General features: G+C 38.8%; 1 protein-coding gene across 1 annotated transcript in view; it reads right to left on the bottom strand.

The window, feature by feature from the left end:
- The window catches only part of LRRC28 (leucine rich repeat containing 28), a 70545-nt gene extending 52358 nt beyond the window's left edge, over nucleotides 1-18187 (bottom strand). Inside the window, exon 1 of the mRNA XM_082290900.1 lies at nucleotides 17925-18187. The gene's annotated coding sequence lies outside the window, so the exon portion shown is untranslated. The remainder of the gene's footprint in view (nucleotides 1-17924) is intronic.
- Between the last annotated feature and the right edge of the window lie 561 nt (nucleotides 18188-18748).

Here is an 18748-nt window from a genome sequence, read left to right as displayed (position 1 = left end):
ATGGAGACCCTCAGGCGATCTTGCCTGCACCCACAACCTGCCCATCACGGCCATTTTTTTACCCCTGATAGTTGGCCTTTGGAAACGTTTTGATTTTATGTGTACTCACACACATTAAGGTGACATATAAAGGCTTGTTTGTGTCGTGTCAGTTCTCTGCTGACAGCAAATTCCCTTATACTCAGGGTATTTTACATGACCGGGTATTAAAAAGTTGCTTTTTGCTGAAGATAGCTCTACAGCTGGCTAAAAAAGAATCTCAGCTGCAGAAATCCTCTTTCTGGTTTCCACAGACTAATTAACATAAACTGGTCCTAACAAAATTTATACCGCAATTGTGCAGAGTAACCAAGATGAACACCTTGCAGACAACATTTCTTCTATATATTCACATAACTTTCACTTGAAATAAATCAACATGCAAAAAAGCTTAAGATCTTTTCCCTTGCAGATTCATTTGTCTCTTTTTCAGTTCTAAATAAAGAATAGCAGCCCTTAATGGCTCATTTGTCATTTTCCTGCACTTGAAAGGCAATAATTGATTGTGACAACTACACTTGCTCCATCTAAAATTTCCAGTTGCACTGCTTTTGGAGTGGGTTTTTTCAGAAAAAAAGTAGATTGCATTTTGTTCAAATAATTTACCCTTCAAAATTCAACATCCTCCATATTTATCATATACTGCATACATTTTTTCTTACTGTGGTTGATAGCACTTGTCTTTTTTTCAACTGATGTTAAATTCCAGGAAGTGGTCTGCTTACAGACCAACATGGTTTTAAAAGGAGTAAATACATCACACTTCTTAATGTCACTTTGGTCTAGCACTATAAATATATGAGAAATTAAAAGTTAAGCATATTTCAGACCAAAGTGGAAGCCAAATATGAGGACTGTTAGCAACGCGTTCCTCAGAGAGAATTCAATGTGTCAAACCAAATGTACTTCTCCAGGATATTGAGTCATTGACAGGACAGAAACTGTGTTTCTGTCTTCTTGGACTGAAATAGAAAAGGAAAGATGAAGCTTTTCTTCCTGGGAGACCTGCTCTTAACAGAGCCAGGATACTTATTGTGTTTATTTACACATGTGTTGTAACAGTTTGGGGTTTTTTGGTTGGAGATTTTTTTGAGAGAGTAACAGGTAGGAGATAAACACTGATATTTTTGAGAGCAATTTTTGTCTCTTCTTTTCTGCTCACACCAACACACATCACTTTTTCTTTTGTCTTTCCCCCTGAAAGGTCACTCAGGATTCTCTCTTTGTTGTTTTGTGTAGCCTGAATCACACACTCATTCATTCTCTGGTTTTTTCCCCCTTAACCAATGCCATGGTGATCTCTGAAAATTGCTGCTCTCAGATCCGAAAGCTGATCCCCGAAGTTCTGATCCTGCACAGCACAGGTGTTCAGTCTTGCTGGTGTAGTCACAAGGCTAAAAATGATGAGCAGAGCACGGATATTGGAATCTGATCTTCTGTTGAGGAGAGCATTTGCCTCATGGTTGCCAAGTCATTCTCATCTAACAAGTCAGACTAGTGCAATCTCCCTGCTAAGTAAATTTTACTGTTTCTTTACCCCAATTTAATTCTTATTTTTATGCTTCTGAGAGCACAGGGGGCTTGACTTTCCCATTTTGCTAAGAAGGATGGCCAGTCTTACCTGGGCCTACATAAAAAACCTAATAAAACTTGCTTTGAAATGCCAGTTTAAAGTAGATCTATTCAAGTAGTTTTCAGTTGTCAGTGACTTGAAGATCCACCATCATCCAGTGGTTTACTGGAACAAATCCAGTAACTGGAGCAAACAGGCACAGCTTCACTGGTGATGCCTTGTGGGTGCCAAAATCACACAAATCTGATGAAGATAGTGTGAATAAAAAGAGATGATGCTATACCAGATTTATTACACAAGGTAACTAATTGAGACTGACAACTTTGGGAAAACACAATTGGAAATACCTTTGCATAGTAAAGGTTTATGCAAACATTTTCTTTTGTGTTGCCAAGTGAAACGTGAAGAAATTATTTTTATTGAGGTTTTTATGATGAGTTTCCTAGCTCTCAGTGTCACAGACTTACAAGACCCAAAGTGAACTTTTGAATCTGAGTTTGAACACTGTGAGGTTCTGCCTCCCTAATAATCCTTCCTGCATGAGTCTTTTCCGCCCAGTGCTGTGGATACCGCTTACGTTGAATCATGTGCATTAAATTAGACTTTGTAAGTTTGGAATATGATAAAAATACCCACTTAGCAATTAAAGGTCAGTTTTTAGCAGCAGGAAAATTCAGTGTGATTGATGCACGACAGCAAGAGAGTGTTTCTCCTTTAAGGTCGGGTAATTACTAAGTATTTTTATTCTCTGCTTTTCAGTGTGTTAAGTTGCAGCAGAAAATGGGCTTTCTTGGACGTCACTGTGTTCTGAGAATTACAGTGAGGCAAAAATCCATCAGTAAACACTGAGCTCATGCAGTTATGCTTGGTACAGAGAGGTCCTGTGGGCTGGAGGAATCTTCTAGGCACAAGGAATCAACAGATCAGTCCAGTGATCAATAGATGCAGTTTCAGCTTGCTTTAGTTTCTGGTGTGTACGAGTGTTAGCACAAGTGTGTAAAGCAGTAGCAACCCAGTGGACTGCTTGGTGTATCTCTCAGGTCTCACAGACAGTGAACGTATTTTCTGTGCTGAGACTGGAGAAGAATCTGCTTAACACATGCTTGGGACATTTGGAGGGGTCTAGGAGAATGGCAGAGCTCTCCTTTACATGGCAAGATTCCAGCACAGGGGCTGAAGGGTTTGTGCTGTCCTATTGTCTTCTGCTTATCCCTAGAAAATGAACATTGCCTGGAATTTTGAAAACTCTTACGCAGTTGAATATGCAATTTCATTTTTCTGCTCTTACAGACAGCAAGGGGTGGCTTTCTCCCTCATCAGAGGACTAATAACTTCCATTTCTCTTTGAATAAGAGCCAAGGGCCTTGTGTCATGATCCGGTTCTGCAAACTGAGATTTGAAGAAGCAAACAGAACATTTCCAGTTTGCATCTTTTCTTGTAGAATTTCTAATCTTAATTCTTGTTACCCTTGTTTTCACTTTACAGTCTTACATAAGATCTTTTTCAGTCAATCCAGATTTCATATACATAATGATACAAGATTCAGTTGGTAGAAATGTCAAGAATTTTGGATCTATTCTTTCCACAGGCGGTTTATTTTGCATCATGCATCATTTGTTGGTTTGTCTCTTGTACCAGAAAGAAATAAACTGTCTAAAATGTTCGGTCTTTACTAATGTAGAAAGAATTCATTCTCCAGAAAGTCCTCATTCTTCTTAGGAAGTTCTTTTGTAACTTCCAGTTAGTAATTTTGGTTTAGGGACAAAGCTCTCTTATTCGAGTGGAATAAAGTTACAGTGACTCATCACGGTACCGCTAACTTTGATTCCATAAATGTTTTAACTCTGGCTTCTGCAGCAGTACAAAAGTGGGAAGGCAGATGGAGCTCCTGCACACCGAGTGCCAGCATGCCAGTATTTAACGTTTAGACATCATCCACCTTTGGCTCAAGTCTTTTTATTTTCAGTTTATTCGTTATTGTTTTTGTTAAACTCGAACTGACTCCTTTTTCAACAGCACAATAATGCTAATGAAAAACCTAATTTCAAAGGAAGTTATTTGCACTGCCTGGTATGGTTCAAATCAGGATCGCTTAAAATGGAAGCTTTTAAAACAGTTTATTGCTAATTTGGGCTGAACTAATTTTTGAGGGAAATTTCCTGGTAATCACATTGATTATGTTGTGTAATAGATTCGCTAAGAACTAATGGAAAGCACTGGTCATTTGGACAAGCTGCATTTTGAATGGAACAACCCTAATACAGAATAAGCAAGCAGTGGATTTTGTCCCTGATCATGCAGTTTCTGCTCATTCTGAATTCCCACGGATCTAATTAATCTCAATTGGAAAAAGAACAATGCCTCTCTGACTGCCCCAGAAACCAAATTCCTCTGTTAATGTGTTAAGCAAATATAACAATAGGCAGAATCAACATTTCTGCCTCTGCTCCATCAGGAAATCTCAATATGGGATCACTTCAAAGGTAAACAAACCAGCCAGCTCTCCATGGCTTTTCAGTTGTTAGTCCTTTAAAGACTGAAAGGGGCATGTAGCATGTGGAGGTATTTTGTGTTACCTCTTGTTGACAAGATAACCATGGCTTTCAAATTAATTTCAATTACCAAATATTATTTTCCAACTTGCCAACATTGCTGTATGTCACAAATGCATTAACAAATAAATTTTTTTTGTTGTTTGGAATTCACTTTATGAAACTCTTTAAACTGACTGATTTGGTTAAAGTCACTTAAAATATTATCTCCAGTTTTGCTTCATTCAAACCAGTAAGGTAGTAAAACTTAAATAAGAAATTTAGACAGCGCATGGACACTTATTAATTTCAGGCAGCAAATAGCATGAAATGCTCTTTGGTCTATTTTTACGTGTCCTCAATAATATTATTTTTTACTACCGCCCTCGGTTGCCATTGAAGCTCTGTGGTGGTTATTTCTCCATCCTTCTGCCTGCCCCAGAGTTTGCTGTCTTTTCATCTTCACTGCATTTCCCTTCAGTCCAATTGACAGACCTGCTGTGTTCACAATAGTTGTCAAAAGATTCCTGAGTATTTCTACTGATTCGTTGGATCTAATTTGACCAAAAGTTGTTATTAATTTGACTGAAATCAGTAGTTTTAACATTAATCATTAATTATTCTGAAGTTCCTACTTCCAGATACCAAACCTACTCCAATTCTTTCATCTATGTTTATTGCTGCCTAATGTCATGCCATTTATCTTTCTGAGGAGTCCCATGATCTAGTATTGAAACAAAGTCACATCTTGTAGAAAGACTCCATAGCATCAGCAAAGCTCCACTGTTCCCATAAATTTACTTTACAACTTCAATAAAATATTAAATCCCTATACTCTCACCCACACAGTTTCATAATTTTAGCACATATAGGCTTGAAATGAAAGTATTTTAGTGACAATATACACAGTTGGAATAACATTTTTATATATTTATGAGATGTTTGTATTTCTCATGGAAAAGTTTCAAGTGAGGTGCCAAATGTCTTGGTTGTGTAAGGTGGCCGGTTTTGTAATTTTATTCCGCCATTCATTTCAGAAGGGTGTTAACTCTGTGACCTGTTACATTATGATAGAAATGAGGCAGGTGGTGAGCTATTTTTCATTCCAAGGGAATATAAATAGTGAAGGGGGGCAGGATGGTGTATACACAGCTCTTTGATTTATGCAAGCATATTGTGGAACCTGTTTGAGGGAAGTCAGATATAGAAATCTTCTGTTCCTGAGACCAGTGGGAGATTTGCTTTTAGAGAGCTTGCAGGGTTTCTCCTTTTCATGTCAACCATCCATCTGGTTACAGCTGGGATCTGGTCTTTCCTTTTATTGAACACTGTAGGAATAGCTTAAATATATGCCAGGATGTTCCACGTGCTGGGGAGACACTCAATAGGCTGCTTCCTCTCAATTGCCGAATTTTTAGTTTTCGAGAGCAAACCAGAAAAGCCAAAGATCTTTCTTTTCTTGTTAACACCCTGTGTTTCCTCTCAGAAATCTTTCATGGGAATTCTTGAGCTCTTTGTACTGAGAGGTCTAAGTCAGGTAACCAAAGATACACTTGGCTGGGGAGCCCTTAGGTAGTCGTCAGGGTTTTGCAGCAGTGACTGCTGAGTGTGGGTACTTTTTTCAGAGTCCACGCCTCCTTCCTGCCTTTGTCACATTTGCACCACAACACTGATAAAGATCTTTCCACTTTATAGAGTCATGGCACAATATTTGTTACCAGCTCCCCTTTTCCTCGGTGTCAGGAGTGTTTGGACAAATGCCTTTGTGTCTGGCAGCAGCTCTGCTCCCAGGGAGCTGTTCCAGGCCATGTCTGTAGTAGGGTAACATCTTCTGTCTGACAAAAGGAGATTATTTAGCCTTCCTTCAGAAGCAAAAATGGAGACTCAGAGTCATTTCTACTGAAACTATTTTTCATTTTTCACCAAAGGCATAGGAAAAAGCCATGTGCCTTGTAGACTCTTCTAGAGATTAATACCCTGTAATTCTGGGCCAGTGAAATAATTAGGTCTGTTAAACCCTTTTAATGCTTTTAGCACTGAAGTCGTGGTCAATGAGTTGAAGCTTCTTAAATACACATTATATACTTTGAACAGCTCTCCTCTGTGAGTGATGACACCTTCATAGCAGGAACCCAGAGATACACATTGCTACAAATTAGAGATAGCCTCACCCATACTACTATAACTTCATTACGATCCTTAAATTAATGTGTGTTTCTTTCATAAAATAGAAGCCAGCCAACCAACCACATACAAAACACAAAATTTCCCTGCTGCAGAATACATCCCTGTCAGCATTCCGGTGCTGCACTCTGGTCCCATGTTGGGTAGGACTATGGATAGACATCCTTAGCACACTGCTATCAGGAAATTGTTTAATTTTATTAGATGTTTGAAAAACATCTAAAACCAAAGGAGAAATTTATACCAGAGCTGTTTCGTATGGTTTATATTTTTGAAAAATGGGCATTCTCTGTGTATATCCTGTCCATAGGGGTGGCTAATCTGTAACGTCGCTCCTGACAAACGGATCATTCTGGATTTGGAAAATCACGTAGATAAATGCACCATGCTTTGGCCTGTATGTTTTAAAAAAATCCATCTAAATAGTCTTAATATACCCTTAAATAAGTGGAGAAAGAGAGGAAACTGATATTAGGAAATGGAGAAGCCCACTTCCCTGGAAGATTTATGTGGTACAGTATGCCAGCCTTTAACAGCATGTGTCAAGTTTGCAGAGGTTGATGACAGGGTATGTTCTATTCGGCTGATGAGAGGGCTCAGCTCTCTGTGACTTTGGCCATCCCTGATGCAGAGAAAACCATGGCAGTGAAGCAAATAAATTTTTCTTACTTCCATTTGCAGGTATTTCCTCCCTCATCTCTTCACCACACATACATGACTTCCAAAGCAATACCGGGTGAATGGCAAATCCTTTGTGTTTGAAAAGCTGTCCTTTTCCTTCAGTTCCTTAGGGGAAGGACTGTACTGAAACCACATGAAACAACTACTAAAGATACTGTTCCTGGCTGAAAGACAAAGCCAAGGATGAATGCACAACAGCATGGAATAACAGCAAAGTTAAGTAGATAAAAGCACCACAACATCAGGGCTTAGAAGACTCCCAGTGTTCTGACCTCTGCTGTCATAAAGTCTGAGTTTGTTCAATACCTGATAGGAGAAGAGTCCAAAACCCACAGATGATGAACCATGCAATTCCTTGTTCAGTAGGGACAGAAGTTACGCCATGATATTCAGACACAGTGAGTATTTGTTGTAGGGTGCTCTGTTAATTTAGCTAAAGCATGTTGTCCTGTATGATTTACTTGGATTTTCCAGTTTTATCTTTCCTTCTCAAATTCTACCTGTGGCACAGAACTCAGCAATATGCAAATATTGCAAAAACATTGCAACACATCTGAAAAGCTCATAGTATTTCTCTGTGCTTTTATTTATATAAAGCTAGAATAGGGGAGGATCTTTTTTGCAAAATCAGATACTACTTAGTAAAGCCGAAATTCAGCTCAATATGAACTCTGCAGTTTGTTCCTAATATTGGATTCCACATTATAGTTTTAAGTGCAATAATATGAAATGTCCAAGGGGTCGTACAGACTCTCATCTCAGGAAGCTCAATGAGAGCAAACCCCAGTGAATGTTAGAGCAAGGAAGAAACTAAGCTTGTTTTTAGGAATTGTTATAAAGGAAGAGCCAAGGTAGAACAGGGATCTTGCAGAACTAAGTAAATGATTTAAAAATATTTCTAATATATTTGCTGCAGACAGAGGGTCACTCAAAGATGAAGGTAGGCCCATATTCTTTAACCTCCCTACCTGCACCAGGTAGCCAGGGCAAGCAGATCAGTTAAAGGCAATGTGTGTGGAGAAAATAACATTTGCACTCAATGATTTATGCTCGGTATTTCATTGGTCTATAAGAACACTGCTAGCAAAGTAGTTTCATGCGTATTTTAAAAAGCTATTTCAAGTGACCAGAGACAGGAAGGCCATGAAAGACTTGTGGATAGCAAGTTTATAAGAGGAAAACAAATGGAAGGGAAATAAAATCCCTTTCCAGCAGTACTGTACTTTCCCAACGGCATGTGACAGACACAAGGAAACTTCTCACTTTGTTCCTGACACTTAGCAATGTTCCCCACTGTTTTCAGATCCCTTGGACTTTTCTTCTTTCCCATCACTCAATGAAGAGATAAGTTATCTTCAAAAGGCTTAAAGTCTAGTGAAATTACAGAAATAGAAATAGAAAAGCAAACCTACTTTCATATCTAAGTTTACACAAATACTATTAGTATTTAAGCCAATAAACCATTTAATTTCCCTTGTGCTTCTCTGTATGTGCCTCCTTATTTTGACTTAGCAGTTAGATTATTAGCTTTGCTCTCCCGATTCCCAAAATTCAGAAGAAACACAGGAACAATTTCCAAACAAAAAAATTCTCAGTTTTTGCTGAGCACTGTGGCAGGGAAAAAGCTTTGATTTTGTCAGGATACTACAGGCTTGATTCAGCCCCAAGTTCATGGTGAATTAAACATCTTTGTCCTCTTTTCTCACACCTAATCTTCCATCACAAACTAGAGCTTTCCTGCAAGGCTTTTTTTTTAATTGTACCTTTATCAGGTAGCACCATAATCCTTCAACTTCTGTTGCATTCCAGCAAGTTTGCAGCTCTGGATTCAAACTGGATCACTGCTGGGTCTATATAGCTGCACTGAATCTCCAGTGGGATGACACTGCTGAACACTGGACTATGATAAACAATCCAAAGCCAAACTCACCAGTGCAGCTGATGAGGTGAACAACAGTTGATGACTGCGATACCATATAAATTCCAGCTACAAATTACTAGGCAGCTCTTTTCCCAGCAAACTGCAACTGTACATGTAAATTGTCCACTTAAAAATCTCAAGTGCTTTAATTTCCTGGAGCTATTTACACATCTTGGAGACCACAGGGAGAACTTCCTTAAAAGGGTAAGAAAAGCCACTGCTCTTCTGCAGCCAGAACAGTCCTTACAAACCGATCATCCTTCTGTTCTTGGGCTGACTGAAGAAAGAGCATGAAAAAATTAAGAATATTTTGGAGTATCATTCCCAGAGGTGAGAACTTTTGCAAAGATTTTTATCATCACTTCCAAAAGACAGTCAGTTGTAGATGACATTAAAGAAATGTCCTGATTTTTGTAACATTGCTGATGAGAGGGGATCACACAGGTAAACCAGCTCTCAGACCATTCAGGGCTTTAGAAATTGAAATTGAATTGCCCTGAAGACAAATTGATACAGCACATTAAGGTAGAAGATGCTGGCAACTTAACCAATCCTCAATTTCAGTTCATTTAAAGAAGGGCACAGATGTCCATTGATCAAGGTCACTGACCAAGGTTCTCATTTTATGATTATTTCTATTAGACTTTCTAACACTCCAAAAACACCCAGACCACAAACAATCATTTCCCCAAAGTCTTTAGAATAAGGACATTTTCTCCTAGTTCCAAATTTTACAGGCTGTACTGGGTAACTGCATGTACTGGTTTAGATAGCTGGTATAGCTGCAGAAACAGCTATATCAGAAAAATTCAGTTTTGTTTTTTTTTTTTTTTCATTTCAGCTCTGCACAATCAGTTTGGAGAGGGGAAATCTAAGGATTATAGTATCATTATTTTCTACTGTGTTGGGTGGCAAAATAACCTGAGGCAGACTGGCCTTACCAGGGTGGCAGCTGGTGTCAGAGTTTTATAATAACACTTCTCCCCAGCACTGAAAAGCATTCAAGACATTTTCCTTTTGTTTATAGCTCTTCCCATAAATGATATTAATCTGAAGTAGCTTGTGAGGCAAAGAGCACTTCAGTGTAAACCTTCCAAGGGTGATACCAGCAGCAGAGCTGCACACAGGCAGCCTTGTTAGGAATTGTTTCCCTCTTTGCTTTTCAGTGCTTGAGCCACTTCCAGACTGTGTTCTTTAAAGAGCATTTGCACAGAGTCTGCACAAGGCAGGGAGAGTTCTTTAGACTCTGCTGTTCTTCCCCAGGTTGCCATTGTCCCAGGTCAGTACAAGGCTGAATTTCCACAGCAGATTTGGCCCATGGGCATAGTCATTTTGGATTCAGTTCTATTTGCTGCAAACTTTCCCAATTTATATCATCCCTTATGCTATGCTGAACACATTAGGACTTTCCTTAAAAACTATTATATAAATTAGGGTATTACAGTTTTTGAGATGACGATCTAAAAAGATTCTTTTTATGAGAGAAACAGCTGCAATGAATTACTTGTCACTCAATAAAATACACATATTTAAGTCAACAAGAATATAGTGTTTTCACAGGAAGTGCTTATATCATCTCCAAGTTAAAACAGCTGAGTGGTTTTAACTCTATGGCAGCTTCACTTTCAGTGCATGTATATCTTGCATGTTTACTTAGAAAAATATTATCCCAAGGTTCAATTCTTGTATTTGCACTCATAATTCAATTATTTGGCCATTTTGTTGAAAAAAAATGAGATCAAGATGTACATTTTTATATTACTGAAGAGATAATAATGTTGTTTTAGCACAGTCCCACTGCCTATCAGCAGGATTTCAGTTCAGTAATGTTCAATGTCCAAATCAGTCAAACTGGATTTAATTCAGACATCTAACTCCCTCGGGCCTGGTTGGAAAATGTCAGCCTAAAATAGCTTGTGCCTGAGTAGAACAAACGAGAAAGGCACTTCTGATGTATGTATTTATATGTCCAAATGTCACAGAGTGCTGGAATAGTGACTGACCCCTTCCTACGGAGCTGAACTGCCATGCACAGCACTAAGAGAGCTCTCAGGAGCTGCAGGAGTTCCTTCCACTTGCACAGCACCTCCCTAAAATGAGAGAAAGAGCTCCAAGACTTCACCAGGTAGTGAGCAGTGATTATAAGAAAGGTTAAAATAGCTCCCCCTGAGGTACCAGTTACAGGCTGGCCCAAATGCCAAGGCTTTTCAAGGTGAGCTAATGCTCTAAACAAGACTCTGGATCTTGGGTGACTTATGAGTCAAGAACAGAATTTAATGCTCCTCAGTAACATGAACACAGAAAGCAGTAACCATTCCATGACTTGAACAGGACAAAGTTAAATATTTCTCACCTTCATTTTCAGTTAGAAAAATAGGGTATCAGAGGTAGATGGACAAATAAGTTGTGTTTCAGAAAATGAAGCACAGAATTTACAAACACCTTTTTCAAAGAGCAGCTGTTAACTACCTGCTGCCCTTAAACTCTCCTGGAAGGAAGGAAGAAAGAAGGTGATCTGAAAGGTGCTGAAAGATAAATAAAGCATTTAACATTCCAGAGAAAACATAAAATATCAACAATTTTGAGGGCACAGAGACAGCACAGAGCAGAAAGGAAAAATCCTGAAACCTGTTCTTTCATGGGCAATTACTGAGCAAAACTCCAAAAGAATTTATATGAGAAATTTCTTTGATTCTTTCACTTAACAGAGGGAAATCAGTTACTTTGTGTTTTTTCATCCTGAGGTCATTTTAAAGCAGCATGGCAAAAACATTCTAGTAGAAATAAAGAATTCAGCATTATCACCTTGATCTAATGGAATCATTAAATATTCTGAAGTTCTTAAATAAATATTTTTTAACTTGCTCATCCTGTTTATTTATAGATTTATTATTAAAAGCTAAACCCCTGGACTTGCTTTTTTTTCCTTTGCAAGAGGTAGTTTATACTATTTATACTGAAGAACAGCAAATTGCTTTATTTTTCACTGTTATGAAGAGCTACACTGTGTTTCACTCAGATTCCTGGCAGAGCTGCTTGTAAACAACATTTGAATTAGCAACTCAGGTATAAATTTACAATTCAAATAAATTCATATAAAATTCAATTCAAAGTAAAGTTAGGAAATGGATTATTGGAATTAGATTTTTTTTACTACAGGTTTGTTAAAAAATGCTTTTGAGTAGCATTAAAGGATTACTACCTGATATTTAGTTAATTCCCAAAGGATGCTTTTTCATATAAATCAAGAATTGAACTGACTATCTATGTACTCTTTTTTGCCATAGTTTTTCCATATACACTATGTTTCTACTCAGCTTACCATGAACAGCAAGAAAAAAAATACAAAGAAAAGGAAAAACTTTGGCAATAATTTGCTTTTTCCTCACACTGAATTAGAGCCATTCCACAGCAGAAAGTTTCAAAATGAGACATTTGCTTTGTCAGCCCCAGTTTGCTTCTCTTGTTCCTAACAAAGACTTTAGCTGCATTTTTCCACATTCTGTATTTTGCAAATACTAGCACAGAAAATTTAAAGACAAAAACTCTGGCGAATACATTTGGATTACATGTAAGGATAGTAATGACAGTCCCAAACTCGAATTCAGAAGACAATGGCAAACTCTTCACTCTATTCAACCAGCTTTGGATGAGGCAGTTTTCAAAAGCAAGTTGGCAGAAACACAGGAAACTATTACCTATCCAAGTTAAATCCCAGAAAGCAAACTTTTGGGGGGGTTTTGTGTTTGGTTTTGTTTTGATTGTTTGGGTTTTTTTAATGGCTACTCTGTGTTAAAATGAAGAAATTGAGATGACAACACCTGATGTTGTCCTGCACATCTGGTTTAGGTACTCATGTCCTGCCTTAACTTAGATCATTTAGGATTAGGTCACATGCAGGAATGATTTAGACTTTATAATGAGTAGGATTTATTTTCAGTTTCTTTCATAACAAAAATTGAAGCTAAATAGCTCAAGTAAGAGTTGGCATTCTTTCCTCTCTTCTCTGACCACCAGTGAAGTGTTTCAGTCACTGTTTCTCTCAGTCCTGCTGAAAGAAGGGAATTAGCCCAGCTCCATACAGGGATCTCAGCCCAGAAGCACCCAAGACAGAGGGACGCTGGGGAGCGAGGGAGGGGCTGGAAGGGCACACAAATAGAGTACACATGAAACCCAAGCAGGTACAACCATTAGCTGGAGAGCTGGCAGTGCTATAAAGATGCTTTTCAGATAGGCATTTTATACCCTGGCACATCTTACTCTGGCTGCCTCTGTAATGAGCCGGGTCCTTCATCTCAGTAACAGGAACTTGGCTCATCCGAGTCATCCACAGAACCAGGGAAGTGCAAAAGCAGGCGGTGAAGATAAATCCCATATTTGTAGCTGCTGCTGACTCTGCTGAAGGATCCAATGCTGGCATCTGCAGGCCGTAACTCTTGGAAAAAGTTATGCTTTTCAGCTCTGCCATCTGATATTAACCTGTGTGTAACTTATTTCCTATTCCATCACCACTTGGGAAGGCTCTGCCATGGTGAGAGGCAGCTGCTCCTCTCCCAGAGGGACACTGCCATGACTCATGGCATGGTAGCCACCAGCAGGCACCAGTCAGAACATTGGTGCACAGGACTGGGCCAGCAGATTCCTGCCAGGGCAGCAGGGAAGGTGTCCATCCACTGGGATGCACGACTCCCAGCCAGCTCTCTGGCTTGAACAGAAATTTAACCATTCCCTGTGTCACTCTGAGCTCATACTGACCTCGTGACTGACCTGCAGAAGCTCAAGGAGCTGTGTTTGTCCCCTTCTGGTGTCCTTGATGCAGGAGAGCTGTTGGCAGATCACTGAGGGCAATCTCCTTAGCTGACAGGGCCCATCTGCCAGAGTCTCCTGCGCTCCTGGGAATTTCCCTTCCAACTCAGCATGATTTTGTGAATTTGGCTGGTGGCTCACAGCACTGATAATGGGAGGTTCCTCCCCCGCCCTCTTGCCAGCAGCAAGTGTTTTATTTGTGATATCACAAAATATTTGCTCTGTTTCGAGACAAAAGAAGAGGAGATGCCTCTGCTTGCCTTCCAAAAATAATCTCTGCAATCTTATTCAAGTCCTAAAAGGGAGTTGCTGGGTTCTGTGATGATGTATTTGATCATCTCCTGAAAAAAGTTAATGTCACACTTATTTATTTTAATGGCGTGAGACCAGGGCTCAAGTATGAGCCATTCTTTACTAGTCACACCCTATTAAAACAATTGCTAAAAAATATGCTTTGCCTTTTTCCCCAAGCAGAAAGCTATTTGTGTCAGGATAGGAGGGATCAGTAAGTCATCAATATATTGACTGGATGGCCAGCAACTGCTTTACATGTAACATTGTACTTAAATTTAGCAACTCAGTGGTTGATTGTTATAACAAGCATGTCCTTTCTAAATTTCCAGAAAAGAGAAAACGAATACATTTATCACAGAACCTTATGGCTTTGTTCTGACAGGGAACTAGATCCACCCAGGAATGCTAGCACAGTTTTACTGCCTTTTTTTCCCCTTTAGCATTAATGTACACTTAAAGTGAATTCCCGTTCCTCAGATGAGGTGAATCTATTTTCAGCTACAAGTAAGCAAAGCCATATTTGCGGTCACAAAATATAAACAGCAGATCTCCAATGTAGATTCTATAACACAAGTTTAACTTACTACCATGCTATTTCATCTTAGTTGAACCACAGTGCAAGACAGTTAGTTATTACAGAAAACCTGGGTGGTGTTACATTGTTTTAAGGAATTAACATAATGTTTTATATTTTGGTTATTTTCTTTCTTTAAAACAAAGCAATTACCCTGCTAGTCCTTCCCTCTTTGTTAAATTCAGTATGCAAAGTAGCAATCACTTGTTACAAATATTGAAGTAGCTTGATGCATTTTAAGGAAGCGCAGTCTTTATCTTCAAAACAGAAGCATCTACAGCAGTCTAAGATGTTATGGCTCACTTCATTTTTTAAAAGAATACGGAACATTGTAATAATTTGATTTTTTTCCCCCTTTACATTGCTCAGCAGCTGATCTTTTCCTTCTGCAGGAACATTCTACTATTCTACACAATAATGTGCTGTTACTGGTCTAACTGGAAAAGATTTATTAAACTGACCAACTTTTAGAGAAAGATTTTTCAATGAGAATTGTGCAATAACTCATCTGATGCTGAGAAGCAACATCTAACAGAGAGACAGAACTTGCAGAGCCGAGTCCATGCCCCAAAGGTTGCCCAATCCAGGACTCAAAAAAAGCGAGGTTGGTCTCCCAGCATGGGCTGCTTTTGTGGCCGCTGTAACAGCCCATTCTGCTTTGTATCAGCAGCTGCTGGGGTAGTTTCCAGCAGAGCTCTTTGGAAACCATTTCAATGGAAGTTTTTTCCAGATGTAGGTGTGAGCATGCCAAACACTCTGGCTCTTCAGTGTAAAAAGCAAACCAGAAGCTCACCCTGGGGCTTTAGCAGAGAGCAGCTTTAGTCAGTGCCCAGCTCAAAGAACCTGCTCTGAAATACTGCCATGGGTCCCCAGGGCTCAGTCTGGAGAGTGGCACAAAAATGTGGCAAAGTCTTCCTATCCCTCCTTCTCAAGTTTTTATTTTTCCCCCTCCTGGTATACAAATTTTCTAATAATCTGTATAAAGTTAGAATTATTTCTATTAAGGCTTCAGAAAAATGACTTAATAGCCATAATACAGAAAAAATACTGCTAATTCTGTACATTATATGTAATTATTCTCTCACACAAGGACAGAATAGATTGCCAGCTATCCAATCTACCAAATTATTTACCATGCAATGAGATGGGATCTAATGGAATAAATAAATTCTGCAAAGGTGCAGCTTACCTAGCATTAAAGTATCTTTATAATGTTGGCAGTTCTTAGGTTATATGAATTCCAAACTTTAACCCTTCCCCTCTTCAAAGATACAGATGTTTAGCAAAGACTGATGTCAAGGCATGACTTTACAATTACAGGGCTAACTGTATTACTCAGGGTAACACTATTTTTCATATGTATATACCAGTGGAAAATAGATATATTTGAATTTTCTCCATCAGTTTACGCCAGTGAGAGTCTAAGAAATCTGTATCAAAGATTGTACATTGTATTACCTTCACTGCCAAATCTCATTTGGCTCCCGCAACAAAAAAAAAAAGGACTGACAGCAACTCAAGAAACCGCTGACATATTCAGAGCGAGGTTTTAATTAGATCCCTTCTTGGCTGAGCATCTTCTTGCATCCTGTTAGAATCTCTATTCCTTTGCACTTCTCTGAGATATTTAGGCATAGGAGTCACACAAATGCCTGACAGAAAAGACAGATGAGTCAAACCGTTGGAAAGTTCCCCAGGCAGCAGCTCAGATTGCTCACTCACTCCCCAGGCTTTTTCCTCCACTAAATGTCAGATGTGTCACCGATTTAGCAGCCACTGCCTGAAGAGATTTGGTTATGTGCCACCATTGCCATCACTGATTTTCTTGGTTAATTACATCAAATAGTGGCAGAGGTGATCATAGAGCATCTCTGTGTTTTCACAGGATGAAGCAATGGCACTAAGTGAAAGTAAAGCCAAAATTAAGAGAAAATTCAACAAATCTAAAGCAACAGTTTCCAATTATGAAGAGAAGTTGTCTTTTTAAAAAGTTGTATTAAATAGCTGGGTCTCTTACAGGCACACTCTGCAAAACTAAAGTGGCAAACAACCTTGAGCTGGTAATAATCAACAGCCTGTACCTCCCTGCCTGTTTCGCAGTGCCACAAAAAGGCTGACAAAGCAAAAGTCAAATAAGACAGACCAATACACTGAAACATCAACCCACCATGAGTCTCCTTCTGACTATTGACCCAAATCACATCATGACAAATATAAAGAAAATAGAAATTTCAGCGTGTCAGAAGCATTTTGGTTACAGTGTATTGCTTTTCCTATCAGGTTTATAAAACATGAAGCAAATTCTACCTAGTATTAGGGTTCAGCATCTCTTAACTTTCTCACCTGGAAAAACAATCTGTAGTTTAACCAGCAGGTTTGATTCCAGCAGTAAATTCCTGCCACACCAACTTCACATTGTAATTTGGAAATGGAAATCAAAACCAGTACCAGTGGTTTGTGTACCAATAGCTGGAGATAACATCTTTCAAAAACCAGAGTTTTTCCTAGCTGAAGAAAAACTTTTCTTTGTTCATTAGGCAGGTTGCTTGTTGTTTTGTTGATTGCAGAGATACATCAGAAAAAAAAGTTTTACCTTTGAAAATATTTGTATGTGGAGTACTAACAAACACCTTTTATTGCCATTTAATTTTAAAACTCTCCTTTTTAGAATTTAATATTGACACATCCCCGTATTTTCAAGTGCATCTTTAAAAAGTTATCACAACTGACAAGTGTGTCAAAACCAGGAAACTGCAATCTTGATGTACTGAAACTAACCCACTGTGAGTCCCATTCCTTACTGCTCAGAGAAACACTTCAATTTTCAGAGAAATCAGATCTTCACCACTGAGAGTTTTAACAATACTGCTTCAGTTAATAGTGCCTGAAAACATATTTTTTCTGACCGAGGCCATTTTCAGTGGAAACTATTTTGCTGATCACTTAACCATCTTCAGATTATGCTGTGATTTAGACAGTAGTTTCAGATACTTTCTTCCCTGTTTTGCAAGGTATAGAGAACTGTGTGCATTTTTCTCAGTGTAATAAAAACAGAGGATCTCTTCAGGAAGTCTCACTCTTTCACATAAAAAACGCATTCTGGCCCATTTCTTTAATTAAGAGAAAACTGCATTATAGGTATGATATTATCATTACAAATCAAGGGTGTGGTTAAAGAGAAAAATGAACTTTACATTGAGAGGTACCATTTAAATATACGTATGTGTGTATATATATACACAACATTCTTTTTCCATTAAAGGCTTAAATGTGTATAAAATAGTTTTCTTTGCTAGAAAAGGGTGAAAGTTGAGACTTACCTGGGTCAAGTGCCACGATCCAAGGACAACTACGATGCTGACAACTCAGGGAATTCCACCTTCTGTGTTGCTTTATACTCTGCCTCTCCTACTACTTGTGGCGCTCCTGAACCACTGCTGGTCCACACGTGCTGGGTGCGGTTGCAATAAGGAATATGCCATGTTCTGTCATAATTTCTATTATCAACCTGAAAGAGGTGAATCCTTGCTGGAAGAAAAATTAGGTTCATTCTCTGAACCAAAATTAACTCAGCCTGAGAGCAAGGTATTTACAGACTTTAAGTCCTTTCTCTTAGACAATGCAGCCTTAAAATCACCAGACAGGAAGAAAGAGAAACATCTGTGTTGATTTTCATTGTTTAATACTCAAGAGTGAAAAAGTGTAAAATCACAAAGCTTAGACCACCACAAAAACGCAGTTTCATTGCAGATGACCAGAACACAAGCTGCCTGAAGTTTCACACAGCTGACATCAACAAACCCAGGTTCAACATTCTTACCGTCTTTTGAAACACCTGCTGTTCACAAACATGAGCCAGCACAGAGCTCTCGCTATCTCACACATCTTTCTTTATGTTCTATGCTCTATTTGCTTCCTAGACCAGTGGTTTACACATGTGAAAAACAGTGCCCCACTTCTGATCTATATCAGCATAGAAATGCATAGTTTTTACCCCCCAAAATACTAATTATATTTGAAAAGCATTTTGTTTAATCCAAACTCAGCGGTAAAGTTTTTATTTCTATTTAATGAAAAGCGTAATACGAGTAAGCTTCCGAAGTGCACGCTGACTGAGGGTCTGTCACCAATCTGCTCAGCCACA

This window comes from Coloeus monedula, assembly GCF_965178545.1.
Source record: "Coloeus monedula genome assembly, chromosome: 14".
NCBI lineage: Eukaryota > Metazoa > Chordata > Aves > Passeriformes > Corvidae > Coloeus > Coloeus monedula.
Note: the sequence above shows the minus strand (reverse complement) of the source record. Positions and strands in the feature narration are given on the sequence as shown.